We start from the raw sequence: 7,541 nt of genomic DNA, 5'->3' as shown, positions 1-7,541 counted from the left end.
TAGGTATTTGATTCTCTTTGAAGCAATTGTGAATGGGAGTTCACTGATGATTTGGCTCTCTGTTTGTCTGTGATTGGTGTACGAGAATGCTTGTGATTTTTGTACACTGATTTTGTATCCTGAGACTTTGCTGAAGTTGCTTATTAGCTTAAGGAGATTTTGGGCTGAGACGATGGGGTTTTCTAGATATACAGTCATATCATCTGCAAACAGGGACAATTTGACTTCCTCTTTTCCTAATTGAATACCCTTTATTTCCTTCCCCTGCCTGATTGAACTGGCCAGAATTTCCAACACTATGTTGAATAGGAGTGGGGAGAGAGGGCATCCCTGTCTTGGACCAGTTTTCAGAGGGAATGCTTCCAGTTTTTGCCCATTCAGAATGATATTGGCTGTGGGTTTGTCATAGATAGCTCTTATTATTTTGAGATGCATCCCATCAATACCTGATTTATTGAGAGTTTTTAGCATGAGGGGTTGTTGAATTTTGTCAAAGGCCTTTTCTGCATCTATTGAGATAATCATGTGGTTTTTGTCTTTGGTTCTGTTTATATGCTGGATTATATTTATTGATTTGAATATGTTGAACCAGCCTTGCATCCCAGAGTTGAAGCCCATCGAGGCTAGGAAGAAACTGCATCAACTAACGAGCAAAATAACCAACTAACATCATAATGACAGGATCAAATTCACACATAACAATATTAACTTTAAATGTAAATGGGCTAAATGCTCCAATTAAAAGACACAGACTGGCAAATTGGGTAAGGAGTCAAGATCCATCAGTGTGCTGTATTCAGGAAACCCATCTCACGTGCAGAGACACACATAGACTCAAAATAAAGGGATGGAGGAAGATATACCAAGCAAATGGAAAACAAAAAAAGGCAGGGGTTGCAATACTAGTCTCTGATAAAATAGACTTTAAACCAACAAAGATCAAAAGAGACAAAGAAGGCCATTACATAATGGTAAAGGGATCAATTCAACAAGAAGAGCTAGCTATCTTAAATATATATGCACCCAACACAGGAGCACCCAGATTCATAAGGCAAGTCCTGAGTGACCTACAGAGAGACTTAGACTCCCACACAATAATAATGGGAGATTTTATCACCCCACTGTCAACATTACACAAATCAACGAGACAGAAAGTTAACAAGGACACCCAGGAATTGAACTCAGCTCTGCACCAAGCAGACCTAATAGACATCTACAGAACTCTCTGCCCCAAATCAACAGAATATACATTTTTTTCAGCACCACACCACACCTATTCCAAAATTGACCACATAGTTGGAAGTAAAGCTCCCCTCAGCAAATGTAAAAGAACTGGAATTATAATAAACTGTCTCTCAGACCACAGTGCAATCAAACTAGAACTCAGGATTAAGAAACTCACTCAAAACCACTCAACTACATGGAAACTGAACAATCTGCTCCTGAATGACTACTGGGTACATAACAAAATGAAGGCAGAAATAAAGATGTTCTTTGAAACCAACGAGAACAAAGACACAACATACCAGAGTCTCTGAGACACATTCAAAGCAGTGTGTAGAGGGAAATGTATAGCACTAAATGCCCACAAGAGAAAGCAGGAAAGATCCAAAATTGACACCCTAACATCACAATTAAAAGAACTAGAAAAGCAAGTTAAACACATTCAAAAGCTAGCAGATGGCAAGAAATAACTAAAATCAGAGCAGAACTGAAGGAAATAGAGACACAAAAAACCCTTCAAAAAATTAATGAATCCAGGAGCTGGTTTTTCGAAAAGATCAACAGAATTGATAGACCGCTAGCAAGACTAATAAAGAAGAAAAGAGAGAAGAATCAAATAGACGCAATAAAAAATGATAAAGGGGATATCACCACCGATCCCACAGAAATACAATCCACCATCAGAGAATACTACAAACACCTCTATGCAAATAAACTAGAAAATCTAGAAAAAATGGATAAATTCCTCGACAAATACACCCTCCCAAGGCTAAACCAGGAAGAAGTTGAATCTCTGAATAGACGAGTAACAGGCTCCGAAATTGTGGCAATAATCAATAGCTTACCAACCAAAGAGTCCAGGACCTGATGGATTCACAGCCGAATTGTACCAGAGGTACAAGGAGGAACTGGTACCATTCCTTCTGAAACTATTCTAATCGATAGAAAAAGAGGGAATCCTCCCTAACACATTTTATGAGGCCAGCATCATCCTGATACCAAAGCCTGGCAGAGACACAACCAAAAAAGAGAATTTCAGACCAATATCCTTGATGAACATTGATGCAAAAATCCTCAATAAAATACTGGCAAACCGAATCCAGCAGCACAGCAAAAAGCTTCTCCACCATGATTGAGTAAAAGCATTTTTATCTGGATACAGATATTTTCTAAATGTGATGACAGAGCCAGGGTGAAGCGAGGGAGGCTCTAACCTCAGGAACAAAATGTAAGCACTAAGATACTCTGTACTTAAGATAGATAACCTTAAAACGCAATAGTTGTTTTAAAAAATAATATTCATGAAAAAATCACCATAATCAACAAACTGTCCAAAATTTAAATCAAGACAGGATCTAAGCCTGTAATTGTCCAACGCAGTTGCACTCACCTACCTTGATGCCAGGACAGTCAGACCCTGCCTTTATTTAGTCATTTAATATTCATCATGTATACATTGTTATTTTGAATAAACTAGTGGATTTCCCGATTCCTGGAAGCATATATCATTAGATTGCATAAAAGAAGTGAAGCTTCACACACAAAAAATTAAAAAGTCACCATGACAATGACATGCATTCCTATGTTCTAGGGGAAACAGCACAACTCTCTTAGGAAGAAACTCTCCTTTTATTTAAGAAGACCCTTTAACGGCTGTTTAGGTCTTGGAAGATAGGACACCTGACTGCATCTGTGAAATAGAGATACAATCCAGTAAGCGCTAAATCATTCTACAATTCTAAAAATAAAATGTCTTTTTAGTTTCTCCCTTGGAATGAGAACTAAAGTTTCTTGGACTTCAGAGATAAACAATGAAAGGAGTTCTGGGTTCCAAAATGAACAGGTATACCTGTAACACCAGGGCACAAAGTGGCCTGTAGAGGTTATTACCAATTATGGCTGAACTCTAGCTAGAATGCACTCTAATTTCTAATCTCATTTAGTTCTGTGCAGTAACTGCCCATCATTATCCTCATCTTTTTGCAAAACTGTGTCTCAATCAGTGGCTTTGTATTTGTAAAATCTTGGAAATGGGGGAAAGACTCAGTCATTCCTAGTGCAAAGCTACAATGAAAAATGGGAAGTTGGTTGCAAGGAGTGAGGTGGAGGTGGCCAGAGAATATCACACAGAAGACAGAAGTAAGAATTTGCACAAGATGTCAGGAGCATAAGCACCAATGGGGAGTTCTGAGAAATATTTGACTGTCTACACTAATTAGGAATGGGAGCTGGAGCTGTGTAATTTGGATGTTAAAAATAGGATAATTTTGGCGGTGTGTGGTAGCTCACACCTGTAACCCCAGAACTTTGGGAGGCTAAGGGGGGTGTATCACCTGAGGTCAGGAGTTCAAGACTAGCCTGACCAACATGGTGAAACCCTGTCCCTACTAAATACAAAAAATTAGCCGGGTGTGGTGGTACATGCCTGTAATCCCAGCTACTTCGGAGGCTGCAGCAGGAGAACCCCTTGAATCCAGGAGGCAGAGGTTGCAGTGAGCCGAGATTGCATCATTGCACTCCAGCCTGGGTGTCAAGAGTGAAACTCCATCTCAAAAAAAAAAAAGAATAATTCCAGAAATTTGGAGAATTTACAGAATCCATTCCAACCAAGTGAACTTGCATATCATAATCTAAATCTCAAAACCTTTGAACTCATGACATAACAGAATAAAATTGTTCCCATTTCATCATGCCTGAAGATTCATAAGAAAGGAAAAAAAGATATTAATTTTAAACACTGCAGCTCATTCATTATTTTATTGAATTACCTGGCTACAAAATTGAATTGAATTGCCTGACCTTATTCCAACTATATTTAAAACAGATGAGAAAACTCTCCAGAGAACAGGTTTGTCTGGGACTAGTCTAGGTAGAGTTTACTTTCGACACATCCTCTTGGTGTTTTCCAGGACTTTTTGAATATGTGGAATAATATCATTGCTTTGAGCAGATTTTCAGCCATTAGCTCTTCAGTTATTGCTGCTACCCCTCTCTCCTTTCTCTTCCTGGGAATAAAACTGCCTAGCTAGATAGAGAGTTGGTGCAAAAGTAATTCTAGTTTTTGCCTTTAAAAGTAATGGGAAAAATCACAATTACTTTTGCACCAACTATACATATATATATATATACACACACACATCCATTATGTCTGTATTGCATATATATATATATTCAATACAAGCACACATACACACACACAAAGCATTCTTTCACTGTGTATTTACATTTATGTTTATGTCTTTTTTTATTTTCCATTATTTTATTTTATTATTATTTTTTAAGATGAAGTCTCACTCTATCACCCAGGCTGGAGTGCAGTGGTGCAATCTTTGCTCAGTGAAACCTTCTCCCAGGTTCAAGCAATTCTCCTGCTTCAGCCTCCTGAGTAGCTGGGATTACAGGTGTCCTCTACCATGTCTAGCTAATTTTTTTTTTTATTTGTAGTAGAGATGGGGTTTCACCATGTTGGCTAGCCTGGTCTTGGACTCCTGACCTCAAGTGATCCTCCCGCCTCGGCCTCCCAAAGTGCTGGGATTACCGGCGTGAGCCACTGTGCCCAGCCCACTGACTTGTATTCTAATTCTTGGATCCTCTGCTATGGCCAATGTGCTATTAATCCATTGTGATGTTGACTTCACATATTGTATCAAATACTAGAATTCAATTATTTAATATTTTTACATAAGACAAGAGAATCTATACAAAAATGAATATGGTCAGACATTTTACAGATGCCCCAGCCCTCTTGGAATATAGGCTTTTTCATGCTGACACCTGTCTCTTAATGAATCCAATATGGAGGAGTAGTTGCTTTTGTAAGAATACATTTTAGAGAAGGTCTTGATCAAAGACAGATTTAAGAAAAAACACTAAAAAACATCAAAAATATCTAATTGTAGGGTATTTGGGGGATGATAACACATCCAGGAAACTTTTCCTGAGAGACCTGTGATAGAATCTTAAATGTACTTTTCTTTGTTTTGCTGTCATATACGAACAACTTAGAAGAAACAACTACTTGTTTTCATTAATCCTAAATAACTAGGGTTGACAGATTTAGCAAATAAAAATATAGGACATCCAGTTAAATTGAGTTTTAGATAAACAACAACAAGATTATTGTGGCATTATCTATCTCATACTATTTAGGATGTAAATACACTAAAAATTTCTTCATGCTTCACCTGAAAGTCAAATTGAACCAGGCCTCCTGTATTCATCTGATAACAGTATGAGTCACTGAAAAAACTTTTTCTTTAAAGAGTTTTATTTTACTGAGTGTAGTGTAGTAGACTTAATAATGGCCTCACAAAGATGTCCGTGTCCTAATTCCTAGAAGCTGGGATTATGTTACATTTTTTGGCAAATAAGAATTAAGGCAGCAGATAGAATTGTTTGCTAATCAGCTGACTTTAAAACAGAGAGATTGACATGGATTATGTGAATGAGACCAGTGTGATCAAAAGGATCTTTAAATGTGGAAAAAGAAGGAAGAACAGTCAGTGTCTGCGTGGTGGGATGTGAGAACGACTCAACAGCCATTGCTGGATCTGAAGACGGAGGAAGTGTCCACAAACCAAGGAACATGGGCAGCCTCTAAAGTTTGAAAATGCAAAAATTAAAAAAATCAAAGAAAACTCAGCTTCTTAGAGCCTCCAGAAAGGAACAAGTTCCTGAGGACACTTTGATTTTGGATGTTTGATTCACGGAACTGCAAGATAATTTTGCATTGGTTTAGGTCACTAAGCTTATGACAATTTGTTACTTCAGCCACAGAAAACACAATTGCCCCACAGTCTCCGTGAGGGATTCTTTCTGGACCCCTGTGGATATCAAATGCCTCAGATGCTCAAGTGCCTGTTATAAAATGGAGTCATATTTTCCCATGATCGTCACACATCCTTCCATATACTTTAAATCATCTCTAGTTCCCTTGTAATAACTAACACAATGGAAATGCTAAGTAAATGGGAGTTTTGCTGTATTTTCCAGGAAATAAGGACAAGAAAAAAGTCTGTACATGTTGATTTTAAGCACTTTGTTTTTGTAGAACATTTCCTGATGTAGAACCCACCAACAGGAAGGGCCAACTGTATGCTTGTTTCAAATTATAAACTGAGCATAAAATTAGTGACACAAAAGATCTAAGTCTGCATTTGTTTAATGAAAAAAAGGTGAAAAACTCTCAATATTTTACAGAACTTTATGTATATCATTCATAACAGTTCCCAAGGCTTATGTGAAAGACAATGAGTGTCTCAGAAAGAAGGAACAAAGACCCCAAAAGATGAGTCTATTCCTCAGTTTCCATCCAAATGGACTCACTGCTATGGGAATTGGTCTCTGACAGTAGATGAGAAGGAACCCATCAGTGGGTGTGAGACAACTCTGTTCAGACATTGAATAACAAGCAGTGCAACAAACAAATACAGTGGGATGTCCGTTTGCCCCCAGCTCTCTATAGGGCCAGGTTACAGGCCACAGAACAGAGGAAGACTCACATGGAGACCAGCATCCTGTGGCATTGAGGAGACTGAGGTCAAAGCTCATATAGCACGAGATGCCCTGTGTTAGTCTGTGTGCATTGCTCTAAAGGAATAACTGAGGCTGAGTTTCATAAGGAAAAGAAGTTATTGTGGCTAAAAATTGTCACTCAGCAATTTCAGCTCTATAATATACTGAATCCAGTGAAAGACTTCCAAGCATACAAAGAAGCAGGAAAATATGGCTCATAACCAAGAGGAAAGTCATTCAGTAAAAACAGACCCAACAATGAAAAAGACACTAGAAATAGAAAAAGGAATGTAAAGGAGCTATTATAAAAGTTATAAATATGTGCAATGCTGAAGAGAAAAACTGTTTTTGATGAAGAGGAACACATATAAAGAAACGAATGGACCTTCCAACAATAAAACAAAGTGAGCATATGAATAAAAAATATTCTGAATTGAATTAATGGCATATGATGGTATAGAAGAAAAGATCAACAAGTCTGACTACATATTAATACAAATAAATGAAGAAATAACACAAAGGGAGAAAAAAGTTGGATAAAAAATGAAGAGTGCACTGTGCAGAAACATCAAGCAATCTATCACCTATGTGTGTTTAAAGGCAGAAAGAAGTTGAAAGGGAAAGGATAAAGTTAAGAAAATAATAGCCTATTTTTGTAAATTTGGTGAGACCGTAAACACACAAACTTGGTATTTAAACATCCAAGAAGAATAATTATAAAGAAAACAAGAACAAGGTTATTAGAATTGTATTAGTCCATTTTCACACTACTATAAAAAATACTAACCGAGACTGAGTAATTA

This window comes from Symphalangus syndactylus, chromosome 11, assembly GCF_028878055.3.
Source record: "Symphalangus syndactylus isolate Jambi chromosome 11, NHGRI_mSymSyn1-v2.1_pri, whole genome shotgun sequence".
In the NCBI taxonomy this organism is placed as follows: domain Eukaryota; kingdom Metazoa; phylum Chordata; class Mammalia; order Primates; family Hylobatidae; genus Symphalangus; species Symphalangus syndactylus.
This window is presented reverse-complemented; position numbering follows the sequence as displayed.